General features: G+C 48.7%; 1 long non-coding RNA gene across 1 annotated transcript in view; it reads right to left on the bottom strand.

The window, feature by feature from the left end:
• Positions 1-20,221, bottom strand: part of LOC105470796 (uncharacterized) — a 66,565-nt gene that overhangs the window by 13,351 nt on the left and 32,993 nt on the right. The window lies entirely within an intron of this gene.

Raw genomic sequence — 20,221 nt, forward strand, 5'->3', positions numbered from 1 at the left:
TCCTTTATTTTCCTCTGAAAAGGAAAACCCAAAGCGGCAGGCGAGATCTTGTGTGTTATGCCTCAGGGGGTTGGACAGTCCTAGGATGACCTAGAACACTTACTTCCAGCATGAGGGCTCCTCATGTAGCTATCGCACCTCCCAGCCCTTCAGCTGCATACATTCAGGTCACCTGCTCCACACACAAGCCATGCTATGATCTGAACTGTATGTCTCCCCAAAATTCACAGGGGAAACCTAATGAGCAAGGTGATGGTGTTAGAAGGTGGGATCTTTGAGAGGTGAGTAGGTCATGAGGGGAGCCCTCATGGATGAGGTGAGTCCCTTATAGAAGAGACCCCAGAGTGCTAGTTAGCCCCTTTGCCCATGTGAGGTTCCAGTGAGAAGGAAGTGGGTCCTCATCGGACACTGACTCTGCAGGCACCTAGATCTTGGACTTCCCAGCCTTTGAAACAATGAGAAATAAATATCTGTTGTTTACAAGTTACTCCGTTTAGTGCATTTTGTTACAGCAGCTCAAAGGGACTAAGACAAGGTGCAAATGCCCAACCACAGAATGAGTGTGACCGCAGCACAGGCTCGGGGTGGCACAGGGGAGCTGGGGAGGAGGGATTTGTTGTGTCTTGTTGCTGGTCATTGCTGATCTGCAGGAAGCACCTGCTCCGCACCGTGTGTCTTAGATACAGTCCTTCGATGAAATTTCATTAATATTGGCATGTGTTTTCAGTTGAGTATCTGGGAATTTCTAATGATAATTTTTTCTTCTTTTGAATAATTCTACTTCTTATTTCTATTTTATTGCATGAATCAGATCTTCCCAATATTAAATAATAGTAGTAATGGTAGAGATTTTTGTTCCTGATTTTAACGAGACTGTCTAATGTTTCAGCTTCTGAGGTCAGACAAGATTGGGCACCTTCAGGGTGGTATGACCATATGTCTAATATTTTCTTTTCTTTTTGTTTTTGTTTTTTGAGATGGAGTCTCACTCTGTCATCCAGGCTGGAGTGCAGTGGCACGATCTCGGCTCACTGCAAGTTCCGCCTCCCGGGTTCCAGTGATCCTCCTGCCTCAGCCTCCTGAGTAGCTGGGACTACAGGTACACGCCACCATGCCCAGCTAATTTTTTGTATTTTTAGTAGAGACGGGGTTTCACCGTGTTAGCCAGGATGGTCTTGATCTCCTGACCTCGTGGTCCACCTGCCTCGGCCTTCCAAAGTGCTGGGATTACAGGCATGAGCCACTGTGCCTGGCCATGTCTAATATTTTCTAACTAAGTATTATATTTGTTACTATCATGAGTTGCATTTGATTGTGGTAAGGAAAAATGTTTCTGTTCCCAGTTTAAACTTTCTTTAACACATCGGGAACGAACATTTTCTGATAAAGATTTAGCAGCTGCCAAATGCGTTGAGTCAGGGGCATGGATCAAGAAGGATTCCTGTTGGAGTGATGTAGTAGAGTGGTTTTTAGTGCAAACATGTAGATTTGGCAGCCTTTGTGTGAGAGACCTGGGGGAGGTACAGCTCTGCCGTTTATTACCGGAGAGACGTCGGGAATTCACTTCGCCTCTCTGAGCCATAATCACCTCATCTATAGAAGCAGGGCCTCTACTTCCTAGTTTTGTGAGGATAAAGTGAGGTTGTATATGTGAAGTACTGAGATAGCCAGTCTCCAGGATGGTCCTCAACAGTCTCTGCCTCCTGTATTTACACCCTAATGGGATCTCCTCCTGTATGGTATTAGGATTGGTCTGTGTAACCAATAGAATCCAGCAACTGTGATGATACGTCACTTCCAAGGCTAGGTCATAAAATGGCATTCAGGCTTCCTGTTTGGTCACTCTCTTTTTTGGATCACTTGTTCGTGGGGATCACTTGGATCACGTGTTATGAACAGTCCTATGGAGAGGTTCATGTGGTAAGGAACTGAGGCCTCCTGCCAACAGCCATATGTGAGCCATTTTGGAAGTGGATCCTCCACCCATCAGGTCTTCAGAAGACTGAAGCCTCAGATGACACTTTGACTGCAACCTCAGAGACCCTAAGCCAGAACCGCCTAGCTAAGTCACTCCTGACCTTCAGAAACTGTGTGACATAATACATGTGATATGGTCTGGCTGTGTCCCCACCTAAATCTCATCTTGAATTGTAACTCCTACAATTCCCACGTGTTGTGGGAGGAACTCCGTCGGAGGCAATTGAATTATGGGGACGAGATCTGGTGGTTTTTTTTAAAAATGGGAGTTTCCGTGTGCAAGCTCTCTTTTTGCCTGCTGACATCCACATAAGATGTCACTGGCTCCTCCTTGCCTTCTGCCATGATTGTGAGGCTTCCCCAGCCATGTGGAACTGTGAGTCCAATTAAACCTCTTTCTTTTGTAAATTGCCCAGTCTTGGATATGTCTTTCCTCAGCAGTGTGAAAACAGACTAATACAGTAAACTGATACCAAGAGTAGGGTGCTGCTGAAAAGATACCCAGAAATGTGGAAGTGACTTTGGAACTGGTTAACAGGCAGAGGTTGGAACAGTTTGGAGGGCTCGGAAGAGAGGAAAATGTGGGAAAGTTTGGAACTTCCTAGAGAGACTTGTTGAATGGCTTTGACAAAAATGCTGATGGTGATATGAACAGTAAGGTCCAGGCTGAGGTGGTCTCAGAAGGAGATGAGGAACTTGTTGGGAACTGGAGTAAATATGACTCTTGCTATGTTTTAACAAAGTGACTGGTGGCATTTTGCCCCTGCCCTAGAGATTTGTGGAAACTTGTACTTGAGAGAGATGATTAAGTGGCAGAAGAAATTTCTAAGCAGCAGAGCATTCAAGATGTGACCTGGGTGCTGTTAAATGCATTCAGTTTTATAAGGGAAGCAGAGCATAAACGTTCAGAAAATTTGCAGCCTGACAATGTGATAGAAAAGAAAAACCAATTTTCTGAGGAGAAATTCAAGCCAGCTGCAGAAAGTAATGAGGAGCTGAATATTAATCCCCAAGACAATGGGGAAAATGTCTCCAGGGCATGTCAGAGGTTTTCATGGCAGCCCTCCCATCAGAAGCCCAGAGGCCTACGAAGAAAAAATGGTTTCATAAGCCAGGCCCAGGGTCTCTGTGCTGTGTGCAGCCTAGGGACTGTGACTAAAAGGGGCCAAAGTACAGCTTGGGCCATGGCTTCAGAGGGTACAAGTCTCAAGTCTTGGCAGCTTCCACATGGTGTTGGGCCTGTGAGTGCACAGAAGTCAAGAATTGAGGTTTGGGAACCTCTGCCTGGATTTCAGAGGAGGTACGGAAACACCTGGATGCCCAGGCAGGAGTTTGCTTCAGGGGTGGGGCCCTCATGAAGAACCTCTGCTAGGGCAGTGTGGAAGGGAAATGTGGGGTCAGAGGTCCCACACAGAGTCTCTACTGGGCCACCACCTAGTGGACCTGTGAAAAGAGAGTCACCATCCTCCAGACCCCAAAATGGTAGATCCACCAACAGCTTGCAACATGCGCCTGGAAAAGCCACAGACACTCAACAACAGTCTGTGAAAGCAGCCAGGAGGGAGTCTGTACCCTGCAGAGCCACAGGGGCGGAGCTGCCCAAGACTATGGGAACCCACCTCTTGTATCAATGTGACCCAGATGCGAGACATGGAGTCAAGTGAGATCATTCTGGAGCTTTAAGATTTGACTGCCTTGCTGGATTTTGGACTTGCATGGGGCCTGTAGCCCCTTTGTTTTGGCCAATTTCTCCCATTTGGAATGGCTGTATTTACCCAATGCCTATACCCCCATTGTATCTAGGAAGTAACTAACTTGCTTTTAATTTTACAGACTCATAGGTGGAAGGGACTTGCCTTGTCTCAGATGAGCTGTTGGACTCTGGACTTTTGAGTTAATGCTGAAATGAGTTAAGACTTTGGGGGACCACTGGGAAGGCATGATTTGTTTTGAAATGTTAGGATATGAGATTTGGGAGGGGCCAGGGAGGAATGATGTAGTTTGGCTGTGTCCCCACCCAAATCTCATCTTGAATTGTGACCCCCACAACTTCCACATGTTGTGGGGGAAACCCAGTGGGAGGTGACTGAATTATAGGGGCAGGTCTTTCCTGCACTGTTCGTGATAGTGAATGAGTCTCACAAGATCTGATGGTTTTAAAAAAACGGGAGTTTCCCTGTACAAGCTCTCTCTCTTTGCCTGCCACCATCCATGTAAGATGTGACTTGCTCCTCCTTGCCTTCCACCATGATTGTGAGGCTTCCCTAGCCACGTGGAACTGTAAGTCCAGTTAAACCTCTTTCTTTGGTAAATTGCCCAGTCTCAGGTATGTCTTTATCAGCAGCATGAAAATGAACTAATACAACATGTTTATTATTTTAAAGCTGCTAAGTTTGGGGGTATCTTGTTACACAGCAATAGACAACTAATACAAGTACCTAACATGTAATAAGTACTCAATCAAGGTTAACTATTTTATCTGTGTTAATATTAATGAATATCTAAATCACTAAAAAAATCCAATTGGCCCTAACATTAAAAACAAATGTAAAAGTTTACCAAAACCCTCCATTCATCAAAAGATCTTTTTTGCTATTCAGGTTTTAAATTTTAACTATGTCAGGGTTCATATTAAGCACATAGAGCCTCAGTTATACAAAAAGAGGTACATGAAAATGGAATGTTGGCAAATTAGTTCATATTTTAATGAAAATAATTTTGCTGAGAAAGTCACTTTGTTTCTTCACCTATGAATTGAGGAGGTTGAAATAGATCTGCTCTTCCAATATGACAGCTACTAGCTGTACATGGCTATTTACATTTTTACCTAAATGAATTAAATGTAAATAAAATGAAATATTCAGTTTCCTAGTTGTACTAGCCACATTTTAAGTGTTCAATAGCCAAATGGGGCTAGTAGTTGCAGTATTAGCATATATGGAGAACATTTTCATCATCACAGCAACTTCTATTGGATAGTGTTAGTCTCGATATCTAGTAAGAATTGAATATGTGGCTTGTGTAGAACATTAGGCACAGTTCCTAGAACATACTAAGTTCTCTTTCTTTCTGCTTCCTCGCAGTTCTGGGACAGGGGCAGCTGGGCCTTTGTCCTGATATAAACAGCTGAAAGACACAGAAACTAGTCTTAGGGCAAACTTTCCCACCCTCACTTGCTCACCATCATCTCAGATTTCTATGTTTCTATTACAATAGTCTTATCGAAGACTGAGTCTTATACCTCCAATAACCAGTTGTACAATCCTGACTGTTCGTCCAGATGACACCTCAAAAATGCACAAAATCAAACTCAAACTAATTGTCTGCTCCAGTTGGCACATCCTTTCAACATCTGTATTTCTTTATTTTTATTTTGTTGTTGTTGTTGTTGTTGTTTGAGATGGAGTTTCCCTCTTGTTGCCCAGGCTGGAGTGCGGTGACACAGTCGCAGCTCACTGCAACCTCCACCTCCTGGGTTCAAGCGATTCTCCTGCCTCAGCCTCCTAAGTAGCTGGGATTACAGGTGCCAACCCTATGCCCGGCTAATTTTTGTATTTTTGATAGAGATGGGGTTTCACCATGTTGGCCAGGCTGGTCTCGAACTCCTGGCCTCAAGTGATCCACCCGCCTTGGCCTCCCAAAGTGCTGGGATTATAGGGGTGAGCCTGTAACCGCGCCCAGCCTACATTTGTATTTCATCCATGGGACCACCACCCTCTCTTGGAGAACTTTTGACTCCTCTCTCCCTTCTCCACCTTGTGTCTCTACTGACCACTCACTCCGGGTCAAGTTCTCCTGATTTAGCCTTCAGACTACTTTTCATTCCTGTTCTCTCCACCTCCCCCGCCAGCACTTTACTGCACGACAGGGCCTCATCGTTACTGTTGCAGGAGAGGACTTACGGGTGTCCGGCTTTGTTAAAGATTTAGTGGAAAAGAAGGGATGGAGCTTGGAAAGGCCTGTTTTTGTTTTTGTTTTTTTTTCCAAGGACCAGTCTGGGAAAGATTGGCCTTGTAGAGAAGGAAATAGGGCATCTGCGAGGAAGCCAGACACAGGAGAGTGACTTCATGACCAGGAGGTCTTTTCTGAGAGCAAGTCATCTGAGCAGTTGCCAGGGAGAGCGAGACCCCCGGGGGTCTTCTCATCCTTCCCTGCTGCTCATCGTTCTCTCCTCTCACCCCTAGAAGTCAAACCCTCCTCTCCTAACATTTATTCATGCATTCACTCAGGTAACACTTCCTGAGCCTCCACCTGGCCTAGGGCCCTGGGCTGGACTCAGTCATAAGGACCCAGAGATAAGTAAGAGGTGTATCCTGCCCTCTCAGAGCAAATAATCATTTGGGAAAGGTAGGTGTGTTGTTGGGAGACCAGGGCACCCCAGAGAAGGAGGCCTCATTTTCTTCTACCTCTATCTTGCCCCGTCAAAGGGACACAGTGAACTCAGCAGGGACAGTGACTGCCACAGCAGGAACCTAAGGGAACAAAGGTACGGTCTGGGGGCTGAAATGCAGAAGGAAAATGCACAACCCGCGCAACTGTTCATAAAGACCCTGGAGCTGACGCATGCGACGCGTTTACCCTGAGCTGCCTGGAGGAGCAGGATCAAAGTGGCGGGGGGCTCTGAGGAGGGAAGTCAGGAGCCAGTGCTTGAGGGGAATCAGATCCAAGTGACTCTCGCCAACCTGTGGTCAGAAAACCAGCCCAAGAGTCAGAAGCTGGGAACAGGAAGAAGGCAAAGAATGTGATAACATGGGCAATAGGGGAATGTTGAGCTGGGAGTATTGAGGGTGTTTCTTACGCGGTTTGACCTCGTGGTGCAGACAAATGAGTGAGGCAAGAAAGGAACAGCTTATTGTGGAGGGGCTATTTTTTCTGTTTCTTCTTTTCTTACCTGCAAATCTACAGGGCAACAGGGGACAGAAGCTGAATCAATAGCGGAAGTTACAGGGGTCTAATTGCAGCTACACAAAAAGAGGAGATTGCTAGAACCACCAGAGCTCTCTCACAACGAGGAGGCTATCAGGGCTCGTCAGCTCTGCCATTCATTTAAAGTGCGCAGACAGCAGCTGGGTAGCTCCCGTCAGGGATAGCATGTGGTGGGGCAGCAGGGGGGCTGCTGTCCATGGGCTCTGAGGGGCTTCCAACTCTTACATTGCATTGAAGTGGGTTTTTATTTGTTTGTTTGTTTGAGACACAGTCTTGCTCTGTCATCCAGGCAGGAGTGCAGTCACGAGATCAAGTCTCACTGCAGCCTTGACCTCCCAGGCTCAAGTACTCCTCCCACCTCAGCCTGCCAAGTAGCTGGTACCATAGGCACGTGCTCCCATGCCAGGTCAATTTTTATTTTTTTATTTTTTGTAGAGACGGGATCCCACTGTCTTGCCCAGGCTGATCTAGAACTCCGGGGCTCAAGCGATCCTCCTGCCTCAGCCTCCCAATGTGTTGGGATTACAGGCAGGAGCCACCATGCCCAGACACGTTAGAGTTTTGAGTGCTGTGTTGGACACAGTCTGACAGGATAGTCAGAGGTCTGTTCGACAGTTTGATGGCAGGGCCAGACTCAATAGCTGCTTAGAGTATGTGTGTGGATTCTTCTTAGTCTTTGATCTAGTTTAGCGAACATTTCCCTCTGCCCTTTCTCAGATCTCCAGCCTAACGGAGTATAAACAAGCTAGGGGTGAGGGTAGAGAGCCGGGTGGCTGAGAGTCGTCTCCGTGCTGGCACCTGGCCCAGGGCGTCAGGCTGGAAGTGTTTCCCATGTCCCATAGTAGGAAGTAGTCGGAGGGTAAGGCTGGAAAGCGTTATCTAGAGAAGCTGTTTGGTCGCATCTCTGTCAGGACCACAATCCCACAAAATGCCTTTGCATGGACTAGAAAAAGCACCCTTCTCACTGCCATATGGACGCAGCTCATTTTGACTCAATGAGAGGAGGAGGTCTGGATTTCGATACTTACTTGCCACTTCTTGTGCAGTAGATACAACTGTACTCAGTGGGCCTTGGCCACCATCCCCTGTCCTCTCCAATCTGTGTTCCTCTATGGGCTACAATCACAGGACTGGACTTAAAGGAGAGCTAGAGCAATGAATAAGAATGGATGGGAGGCTCCAGGAATTGTTCCATCTCAAAAATAAGCCATCTAGAAGACACAAAGCCCCACTAAGTCAGTGGCTAATATTAAGACTGCTATCTCTGCTTTTCTGGGCCTTCCCCAGAGCTGGAGAACATAGGGGAGGCTGAGGATAGAGGGATCCCTTCCAGGAACAAATTCCCAGATGCCTTCTTCCCTCACTAGTCCACTAAATGCACTTGCTCCTTTACTTATACTTAAATACTTATGTGTTAAATGCTTTGATTTATGTATAATATATAGCTTCAATATCTGTCCATAATTTTATTCTTTCTTAAATTCCAAGTTCCTACAAAGTGCAGACTCTGCAATACATGAGTAATCGTGCTCAGTAAAATGTCTGGCACCTTGCCATCTGGTGCTTTTAGATGCTAATGATGGTGAAGTTCAAATTCCTCATCCTGTCATTCCATACCTTCCATCATCCGGCCCCCTAACAGACTCCCCTTCCCACCCCCATCATTCAGTTTCAGCATCCTATATAACAGCCAAACTGGCCTGCGTTCCTTAGGCATCCCATCTCTGCTGTCTTAAGCTGTTTCTTTTATCTGCATATCCTTTCGCTTTTCTTCTACCCCTGAGTGTCTAAATCCAACTGATCTCTGAAGCGTCAACTCTAATGCTCTTCCCCGTGATATCCTTCCAGATTGCTTGTGCAGGAATGACCTTGTGTCTTTGCTCTCCCACGATTCTTCATTTCAACTTTTTTTTTTTTTTTTTTGAGACAAAGTCCTGCTCTATCGCCCAAGCTGGAGTGCAGTGGTGTGATCTCAACTCACTGCAACCTCTACCTCATGGGTTCAAGCAATTCTCTTGCCTCAGCCTCTCCAGTAGCTGGGATTACAGGCACCCGCCACCACGCCTGGCTAATTTTTGGATTTTTATAGAGATGGGGTTTCTCCATGTCGGCTAAGCTGGTCTCAAACTCCTGACCTCAAGTGATCCACCCGCCTTGGCCTCCCAAATTGCTGGGATTACAGGTGTGAGCCACCGTGCCTGGCCATTTCAACTTTTTATGAATAGAATTACATTTTCCCTTGAATCATTGCTCTATGAGCAAGTGATTGCTTCTCATGGTAATCTGGGACTCTGAGAGAAGAGGTTGTGTCCCACCCATCTTTCTCTCTGTAGAGTTCACCCCAGGGCTGGGCACCTGGTATTTAGTTCTGTGTTCTGGACCAGTCCCACCCCTGCTCGTCAGTTAAGTGAGGAGTTGCATGACAGAATCTTTAAGGTGCAGGGCGGCTCTGAGACCTCTGGTCTGTAGCTCGCTAAATGCTCACTGAATGAACACAAGGTTGGAAAGGGGGCAGCCCTCGTCAGAGGCGGGAGCACTGGAGGACTTGTTATTTATAGAAGCCTGAAATTCTTGGATTGCCAAGAAATTGGAAATTCAAACTTAGTCCTGTGTACCAGATTTTTCTCTTCTCGTGAATGGGAATGGCATTAAGTGACTCAGAGTAGTTGGCACAAAGACACAATCTCTGTTCTTCAAAGTTGGCACTAAGAGCTCCTCCTGCGGTTTCCCTGCCTCCCCTCGAGCAGCAAAGGCGTGGTCCACAATGCCCGCCCTGTGGAGTCTAGGGATGTCCAGCTTGCTGACATCCAGGCCCCCTCAGTGGCGAGGTTTGGACTGCATATGTGGTGCAGGCCCCTCATCAACAGAGCTGCCGGGACAGCACTGGAGACCCTAAACCAATACCTATTTTTGGCAATAATCATCAAGCATTTGTAAAAGCCCGAGTATGCTGGCAAATCTTTTAAAATTAGTCCCTTATTGTCTCCTCAGGTTCCTGGCGGTGACTCAGCACGGTACAGTAGCTGTGATTCAGAGCGCGGGCACCCAGGGCCTACGGATGAGCCTTGGCAACTGCTTAGTTCTCACTCCTTGAACCCAGAGGGCCACAGCCACCGAGACGAGGCGTCCACACCCCATTCCCTCAGTCTTCCAGAACGCCACTGTGACCACACAGCTGCGGGCTGCTCTGCCTTGTAGACACGGTCAACCATCAAGACCAAGGCATTTGGCGGGACAGTTCCAGAGCTGGGATCGGGGCATGGAGGGGGCCACGCTGGGACTCTGCTGGCCCAGTGTGGGGCAGATGCTGTCTTAAGGGCTGGCAGAACGGGGAGAAGGGGTCCAGAGGGGAGAGGAGACCAGGAATGCCCCAGCTGACAGAGGCCCAGCTGGGCTGCTGACTCACTGTGGCTCTTAATCTCCTGTGGAGGGCAGGCCCAGCTCCTGGGAGCCTGGAGGGCTTAGCGATGTTTGCGCAGCTACAGAAGTAGGGCCTGTGGGCTGGCATGAAGCCCTGCTGAGCCACAGACCAGAGGGTAGGACAGTGGGGCAGGACAGGAGAGAGGAGTGAGATGCAGGATGAGTTTCCTGGAGAGGGAGAAGTGAGCCGCACCAACCTGCAAAGGGAGTGTTTGCAGAGAGACTGACAGAGAGACAGAGCCTGGGTGGGGGTGGGGTGGGGGCAGGGGGAGAGTCAGGTAAATCAATATGCATGAGGCCAGTCCAGACTGTGCACCCAGGTCTAGAAAGAGATGGGTTATGCATTTTTCAGCTTTTCATAACTGGGCCAAAGACTTCAATTTTCTCAATAAAATATATGAGGACCTGCTCAAGAGCCTAGTAAGTTGAATCCACAAACAGAAACTCCAGATCCACTTCCGAACCCTCGTCTCTCACTTTCTATCTCCTTCACTCCACCGCCTGCCCTCTGAGGGCCCCTGGTCTCACTTCGTTCTCTCCTCTGACTCATTATACAGATATGAGATGGGATAAAAACGTCTGCCTTCTACCTTCCGCTCCAAATGCTGACAGAGTGATGGGTAGAGACCCAGAACGCAGTCCGTGTGTTCCAAGGCTCTGTGTCAAATGCTGAGCTTTGGCACGAAACATGTAGAGTGGAGATGATGTTGGAAAGTCTCAGGAGGGTTTCTCTCTCCGATAAACCTTGTTGCTCTGGGGCTTCCCATGCAGGGGGTTTCAGTGCTTCAGGGGAGGAGCTCAATCTGCCATTGCTGAGGTTTCACTGTCAGATTACATTTTTGTGAGTCCCAAACCTGACAATAGGCTCAAAAGCCAAGTGCTAAGGAGAGGGGATTTTCTAGAAGCCTGGAGGATTAGATCACAGAGTTTTGCGTATGGGAGATCCCTGCCAGGCAGGAAGAGGGGAGGGGGAGGGGGAGCCAGCTCTTTTATTTCCAAGGATGGTGGGAAAGGGGTAGGTGGGCAGTCAGATAAGCACGGGTCTTCCTGGGTTCCAGTCTGGGAGGAGATGTGTTCAATGCGCTGAGGGGAGCACTTTGACCTCGGGTATTTGGGGTATTATTTGCAAAGGGTGTTTGGTCTATTTGCCAAGGTATTTGGGGGTATCTGTGGCCACGTCAAAGAGAATGCAGCATATACTGGGGGGTCTCTACATGCTCTAGAGGCTGGTAAGGAACTTAGCTGAAAGCCCGGCTGGCATCTTGGGAGTTGGGAGAGAGGTTTGTGCCTGGTACTGTAGCCAAGAGCAGACGGCCTGAGTGCGTCTCTCCGGAAGTTCAGCCAGACCTCAGGACTGGTGGGACCCAGAGAAAATCCTGAAGGAGACAAGTCAGAGACAACTGAGTCCGGGCCAGAGGGCAGCAGAACATCTATTACCTGTGGCCCAGAGCGAGCCCTCGGGCCAGCAGCTGGTAACCCCGGCTGCACAGTTGACTCCCCGGAGGATGAGTCCCAGATGCCCAGGCTCCACGCCCAAAGGTTTGGATGGAATTGGCCTGGCACTGGTATCTTTTTAAAAAGCTGTCCAGGGCTTACACACCAGTGAAGTGAACTACTTCCTTCAGGAATAGAAATATCCTCCACACGGGCCAGGCGCGGTAATCCCAGCACTTTGGGAGGCCGAGGCGGGCGGATCACGAGGTCAGGAGATGGAGACCATCCTGGCTAACACGGTGAAACCCTGTCTCTAGTAAAAATACAAAAAATTAGCCGGGCGTGGTGGCCACGCCTGTAGTCCCAGCTACTGGGGAGGCCGAGGCAGGAGAATGGCGGGAATCCGGGAGGCGGAGCTTGCAGCGAGCCGAGATCACACCACTCACTCCAGCCTGGGCGAGAAAGCAAGACTCCATCTCAAAAAAAAAAAAAAAAAAGAAAAAGAAATATCCTCCACACCAGGGCGAAGATGAAGGTGAGGGAAGTGAGGCACCTAGGATGCAAAATTTACAGATGTACTTACTGTCAAGGTCATGTAAGCGTTGTGGTCGTGGGACCTTGAGATCACCTCCTTGCCTTTGAGTTTCAGGTGCCTCACTGCCTCATCCAGCCTTGGCCTGCTCCACTCTCCGCTCCAGGTGGGTCCCTTCCCTGGGCCCAATTTTTCTTTTCTTTCTTTTTTCTTTTTTTCTTTTTTTTCTTTTTCTTTCTTTTCCTTCCCTTCCCTTCCCTTCCCTTTCCTTCCTTTCCCCTTCCCTCCCCTATCTCCCTTCCCTCCCCCTTCCCTTCCCCTCCCCCTTCCCCATCCACCCTTCCCTTCCTTTTTCTTTCTTTCTGACAGGGTCTCACTCTGTCGCACATGCTGAAGTGCAGTGGCATGATCCCAGCTCACTGCAGCCTTGACCTCCTGGGCTCAAGTGATCTTCCCATCCACCTCAGCCTCTGGGTATTTGGCATCACAGGCACGCACCAATGCGCCCAGCTAATTTTTTATTTTTTGCAGAGATGGGGTTTCACCATGTTGCTCAGGCTGGTCTCAAACTCCTGGGCTCAAGGCATCTGCCCGCCTTGGCCTCCCAAAGTGCTAGTATTAAAGGTATGAGCCACCGTGCCTGGCCCCTGGGCCCAATTTTTAGAGGTAACCCCAGCTACGAGTCCCTCGACTTTGGAAGGCACCTGAAGAGTATAGATGAAAGTGTCGTGGGGCCAAGGGACCAATTGGGGAATTAGTTTGGGAAAAGAGTTGGCAGAAAACCAAAAAATGAACACATTAAATTACTGCCTTAGATGCCTTGCTGGTTTCTGGGATGAGAATGACATGGCATGACTATTAGCTGCCAGATGCAGCTTTGTCATTTCTACCAGGTCTCCAAAGCCACGACATTTTGGTTTACTGACTGTAGGGGAGGGTGGACTAGGTCCAGGGTTCTTTAGAAAGGAATTCAAGTTACACAAACCAATGTGTGTTCATGATCTGTTATAGCCTCAAAGAAAGGGCGTGTGTGCCTGCCTCCAAACAGCGTGTGGGTGAGACTCAGGGGGACCTTGTGTGGCTCCTGGTTACTCATCGTCTGTCCGTCCAGAAATCTGTCCCAGCCGTGGTGAATCAGAATTGTCACCATGGAAGGCAGATCTTTGAGAAGCATTTGGAACCGCTCAGTTTGTTAGTGTGAGCTCAGGGCTCCAGTGAATGGTCCAGTACTGTGCAAAAGCTCAGGGCTTGACACGCTAGAACAAATGTGTCCTTTGTAAATAAGAAGTGACCTTTGTTTCCCTCTGCCCCAGCGTCCCCCTACCCCTGCTTCATCCTGGCCTCAGCACTGACCCTGGATCCCCCAGACGGAAGCCTGACCTGGCCTTGCCAATGGAATTGGACACCCCAAGCCATGAGAGAGCTGGGATGGGGGCATCACTCTGTGTTCAAATACAAAGTCCTTCTTATTGGGATCAGAGCAAGGGGCCTGGCCTTTAGGAGCAGAACTGTGTACTAAACTGCCGGAGCACCTTTTAAAGCCCGGTTCTGGCCGGGCACAGTGGCTCACACCTGGAATCCCAGCACCCTGGGAGGCTGAGGTCGGGAGTTCGAGACCAGCCTGACCAACATGGAGAAACCCCTTCTCTACTAAAAATACAAAAAATCAGCCGGGCATGGTGGTGCATGCCTGTAATCCCAGCTACTCAGGAGGCTGATGTAGGAGAATCGCTTGAACCTGGGAGGTGGAGGTTGCAGTGAGCTGAGATCGCGCTGTTGCACTCCAGCCTGGGCAACAAGAGCAAAACTCTGTCTCAAGAAAAGCCTGGTTCTGTTTCTATCACCCCTTTCTCAGCTTTGGCAGTGGTAGAAAAGTTATCGGAGCCAGCAGAGGAAGGGTAGGTAGACAAGGGACTAGCATCTGGTCACGCCACCGACTACCAGCTGCTGCTTAGGGTCCTGTCGGCAGCTTCTGGCCCAGGTCACAAACCTTGAAATCCTGAACCAATTTCCTTTAGAATAATCAATCATTTGAGGGTCTGACTTCCTGCAGAGCTGATGGCTTAGTCAGGTCTACTGTAGAGGGGATCCGCCTACTCTCCGGGCTCTGGAGGTGGTGAACACGTGAGCAGCTGTGGAAGCTCGCTAATGAACGAGGTCACTTCTCTAATGAACGAGGCCACTCAAGCTCGAGGAGCTCTTTCTCTCTCTGCGGTAATTTCTGCTGAGAGCAGCAGCATCAATGACCCATAAAACTCAAGAGCTTTTTCCCTTACCCATTTGCTGGGATCTATTAACCTCATACCATAGCCGGCAGCTAACCCATCGCAAGACACCTGGTCTTGATTTAATTAATGTGCAAAGCCAAAGAACATCAGGCAGGTAAAAATCTGCAATTAACAATTGTCTCTCAAGATGTTCTTTGTTGGGTCCCCACTCCTCCCCCTTTCAGGCAGAGGGAGGGATGAGAAGGAACCAAAGGCAAATACGATTTAATTCCATCTTGAGCAATTGCTCCAGAAAGGCCTCTAAAAGAATTGCTGGCTGTTTCACTCAGCAATTTGAACTTGCATTTAGGAACATCATCAAACTGTAAGTGCTTTGATCTTTTTTATGCTTCTGTACATAAGGAAAACCAAGTACACCCAATTCCTATGCTGTGTTGTCATAAGAATTAGAGACTCTTGGCACACAGCCGTCAGGAAGAGGTTTGAGGGGCCGGCTTTCGTGAAGGAGGAAACAGCCGAACGCCTCAGAGTGAGCATCAACAGAGGGGCCAGGAGGCTGCAGCTCTGGACTCTGTTCCCAGTGGCTCCCAAGATGACACTGGGCTCAGGACATGCCCCCTCCTGGCCTTCATTTTCTAGTCTGTAAAAGAAGGGAGTGGAGCCAGATGGTTTCCATATTTTGAAGTCCTCCTCCCCAAACCCCTCAGCTCTGCCATTCTTTGCTTCTAGGAAACACATTTCTTTCTCATACCGCAAACCCGGAGGTGAGGGAGGTCAGGCAGGGGCAAAGGTAACTAGGCAGAGAAACTTGCTCTGCAGGCTCGATTACCAACACGTTTAAGGAAAAGGTAAACAACTGTGGATTCTGAGATTTCTTTGAACAGCGTGGTACACCTTGGATAGAGTGTAGAACCTGTGGCCACAGAGGAGAGCAAAATTAACTGGCCTGGGTCAGGGATGTTTGGGGCACCCGTGAGCTCAGCCTTAACCAGCATCACATGCTCCTCAGTAGCACAAGAAAACCACCAGGGTTTAGGCAATCAAAAGCAATGCCATTGCTTTCCACGCTATTGCATGCTCTTCTTCGGGGGTAGGAGAGCAGAACTGCGGCAACAGGGGCAGTAACCTGCTCATTCGTTTCTCCGCTCATGCATTCACTCAGCAGGTGCTAACCACCTACATACACGGGCCCTAGGGATGCACAGGAACTGGATGAAGCATGCGCAGAGGCTGCCAATGGGTCTTTGAGCTTCGCTTCTTTGACACTTTCAGGTTATGTATTAGATCTGTAACAGGAGGCTGGGCACAGTGGTTCACGCCTGTAATCCCAGCACTTGAAGAGGCTGAGGCAGGAGGATCGCTTTAGCCCAGGAGTTTGAGACCAGCCTGGGCAACATGACGAAATCCCATCTGTAAAATAAAAAAAAGGAAAAAAAGGCCGGGCGCGGTGGCTCAAGCCTGTAATCCCAGCACTTTGGGAGGCCGAGGCGGGTGGATCACGAGGTCAGGAGATCGAGACCATCCTGGCTAACACAGTGAAACCCCGTCTCTACTAAAAATACAAAAAACTAGCCGGGCGTGGTGGCGGGCGCCTGTAGTCCCAGCTACTCGGAGGCTGAGGCGGGAGAATGGCGTGAACCCGGGAGGTAGAGCTTGCAGTGAGCCGAGATCGCGCCACTGCACTCCAGCCTGGGCGACAGAGCGAGACTCTGTCTCAAAAAAAAAAAAAAAATCTTTAAAAAATTAGCTAAGTGTGGTGGCACGTGCCTGTAGCCCCAGCTACTCAGGAGGCTGAGGTGGGAGGATCACTTGAGCATGGGGTCAGGTGGGTGTTGAGGCTGTAGTGAGCTGTGATTGCACCATTGCACTCCAGCCTAGGTGACAGAGTGAAACCCTGGCTCAAAAAAAAAAAAAAAAAAAAAAAAGTCTAACAAGAGAAAGCCATTCACAAGGAAATGTATCTTTTCTCTAGCTCTTAATGAATAATGAGCCTGGATGGCCACAGGTCCTTAACTGAGTACACTTATCTCTGTCGGTAGAGTTCCTGTTTGTCCTTCAGAGTCCGTCTACTTCCCCTGGAAAGCCTGTCCTCGTATTTCTAGGCAGACGTGATCTCTCTGTCTTCTGGTCATCAGTAGCATTTGGTGGTTCCACTCAACTGGCTGACGCTCAACTAGCACGATTTTTTCTTGTGCCTGTGTTTTTTTCTCCTTTAGACTGGTAGCTCCTCAAGGGCAGGGACTATTGAGTCACAAGAAGAATGAGACCACGCTGAAGTGGTCCGTATCCTGGCTGTGGGTCTGTGTTAGTCTCTAAGTTTTACCATGAAGGGAAACTGGGTAAAGAATACAAAGGATCCCTGTGGATTACTTCTTACAACTGCAGATGCATCTACAATTATCTCAGAAAGTTTCATTAGAAAAAGATGCATGGAATTATAAAACCTCAAAGTTGAAAGAAACTCAAGAGGTCACTTAGCCCTGTCATTATCCAACATGTGCATTTCTGTGACTGCATCTCACCTACAGATTCACCCAGGCTCTTTTCCAAATTCTAGTAAGGGAGAATTCACCGTCTCGTGAGAAAGAGCATTACATTTTAAGACAATTCCATTTTGAGACAAAATTGGCCAGGCTATGACTTCCTCCTTGGGCCCACAGGAATGCATTGCTCTCTTATCCCCATGACAACCCTTTGGGTATGTGAAGGTGGTCCTTACGGCCTTCTGAGTCTCCTCCAGGCTGTAGGGTTTCAGTTCTCTGACTTTACCTCCACAATTTTGAGTTCTTGTATCATCCTGGAGTCTTTTCATCTGCATGCACTTCTTTTTTTTTTTTTTTTTTTTTTTTTTTCAGACAGAGTCTCACTCAGTCGCCCAGGCTGGAATGCAGTGGCATGATCTCGTCTCACTGCAACTTCCGCCTCCTGGGTTCAAGCAATTGTCCTGCCTCATTCTCCCGAGTAGCTGGGATTACAGGCACCCACCATGATGCCTGTATTTTTGGATTTTTAGTAGAGATGAGGTTTCACTATGTTGGCCAGGCTGATCTTGAACTCTTGACCTCAAGTGATCCACCTGCCTCGGCCTCCCAAAGTGCTGAGATTACAGGCATGAGCTACCACTCCCAGCCTATCTGCGTGTTCTTCATATGTTACAGAATCCTGTTTCAGACCATAGTGACGTATGAACTTGCTAATGGAGTCCTTAACTATACTCAAGCCAGGAGCATCAGTAGCATTCTGGCCAGTAAAACGCTACTGGTTTGAATACAGTTAAGAACTCCATTAGCAAGTTCATACTTACTCTATACCATTGACTTACAGTAAATGTGAAGTCCACAAAAACCTTTCAATCTTTTTTTTACACTAGCCGCACTCAAGCTCTGCTTCCCTTATGTTGGTGATTGTTTCATTTTATTTTGTTGACTCAAATGTGGGACTTTATATTTCTCTATACCTGGTTGCAGTGCTACAGATTCATCAGTTGAAAACATGAGGGAGGTGAGTCTGTGTGTGTGCTGCGTGGGCTGGACGGCACCCATAGCCGTGTGCCCAGAGACGTATGAGTACTTCCAGCGCTGGCAACCCTAGGGTATTGCTCACTGTTGTTGAATAGCAGAATCAGTTTATTTTTATAACAACTATTGACTGTGGGACGGCTTAGCAGAACCTCCTGGGTTTCACAACTCTTCCGGCTCTATTACATATGCATAACGATGCCAGCCTGGCTCCCATCCTCTCTCCCCGTCCCCATAGAGATGCCTATGGGGAACGAGAGCATCGGGTTAAGGCTCCGTGTTAAGCATCTGGGCTCAGGGAGACAGGGAGGATGTGTCTGTGGGACCTTAGAGGGCACAGCTGTCTCACCCACAAATACATGAGAGGAGAAGGCAAAGATTTTGGCCTTTTCAGCGCACAGTGGGAAACATCACCAGCTTATGTAAAACCTGTGAGATTCAACTCTTTCTGGGGAGGCATAAACTCAGTCTGGAGCCCCAAGCTTCATCTTACCCTGTGTTCTTTTCCGTTGCTTATCTCGGCATCAAAGCATTGTTTTACTGGCCCATGAGAGAGCGGGGGAAGTATATCCCCATCTCTTCCCTCATTTAAATACCTGCAAATGCATTTGAACCCGGGCCTGAAGTAGCGGCGGGATTCTGACAATAGATAAGAGGAAGGGCACACCAAGAAGACAGGTCAGTTGTGTGACGATTGTGGCAGGAATGGAATCCAGGATAATAGGAGCCTGGGAGGCCAAGGCTGCAGTGAGCCAAGATTGCACCACTGCACTCCAAGCAGGGCAACAGAGCAAGACCCTGTCTCAAAACAAGAAACCCCCAAATGCACACCTACATGATGCCTTCCTGAGTTCTTCCGACGACAGTAATCTCTGTCTTCTCTGTGTTTCTCTCTTCTGTCTGGGCAGAGCCATCATTTGCAAGCTCCACCATCCTGACTGCGTTCACAGAGGAGTGTCACACTTGGTATTGGAACTTGCCTCATGTGGGCCCTATTTTGTTCCACTTCCAGCTAGTCTATGTCTGTGGCCTACCCAACATCCATTCTTCCCTTTTTCCACAGCAGTAGATATTTTAGCAGACCACAAGGTCACTCAAAGAAAATAGGAATCCCAGCCTTCCCAGCTAGGTATGGCCATGTGACCAAGTTCTGGCCAGCAGGATGTGAGGAGAAACGTGCCCGCAAGGGGAAGGGGCCTGTCCAACCAGGCTCCCTTCTGCCTGTCCACGGGTGGAATGTGGATGTGGTGGTGAGCTATGCTGAACAAGGCACATGAGGGCGACCATCTAGACATGTCGGAACAAGAAGAGAAAAGACGTTTGAGCCTCCAATGACTTCACTGAGCAGGGTCATTTTATCAGACTTCACTTAAGAAACACATGTCTTTTTTTTTTTGAGATGGAGTCTTGCTCTGTCGCCCAGGCTGGAGTGCAGAGGCATGATCTCGGCTCACTGCAACCTCCACCTCCCGGGTTTAAGCAATTCTCCTGCCTCAGCCTCCCAAGTAGCTGGGACTACAGGCGTGTGCCATCACTCCCGGCTAATTTTTGTATTTTTAGTAGAGATGGGGCTTCACCACATTGGTCAGGCTGGTCTCAAACTCCTGAACTTGTGATCTGCCCGCCTTGGCCTCCCAAAGTACTGGGATTACAGGTGTGAGCCACTGCACCCGGCCCATGTCTATCTTTTTAAAACCACAGTTACTCTGGGTGTCTGTGCCACGTAGCTGGGCCTGTATCCTAACGAATACAGTGTCCCACCCCACTTTACGCTTGGCCTCCATGGGCTTCCCTCTCTCCGCGCCTCTCTACCCTCCGGCCCACTGCCTTAGCTCCTAGCTTCTTGGCTTGTCCCTCCTGCCTTGGCCTGACCTGACCTTCTGAGAGGCTTCTCTGGCACTGCCCCGACAGGCAGGCATGGCAGGGGGAGAGTACTGGGGCTCAGGCTGGCATTTCCAGATTCTGTTTGCTTTTGGCTCCACGCTTGCTCCTTGGGTATTAGACACCAAGCACTTCGCGTCTCCTGAGCCCTCATCCCGTCAGCTTGGTGTCCCGGTAGCTTACTCATAGCAGGCCCTTAATCAGGTGTATAGATCCCCATCCCGGGATTCCTAGAGCTCCACGATGAGCCCTGAATGGTGCCAAATGCTGTGGGCTCATTACTAGCTTTTCCCAGTTATTGAAGC

This window comes from Macaca nemestrina, chromosome 2 (assembly GCF_043159975.1).
Source record: "Macaca nemestrina isolate mMacNem1 chromosome 2, mMacNem.hap1, whole genome shotgun sequence".
In the NCBI taxonomy this organism is placed as follows: domain Eukaryota; kingdom Metazoa; phylum Chordata; class Mammalia; order Primates; family Cercopithecidae; genus Macaca; species Macaca nemestrina.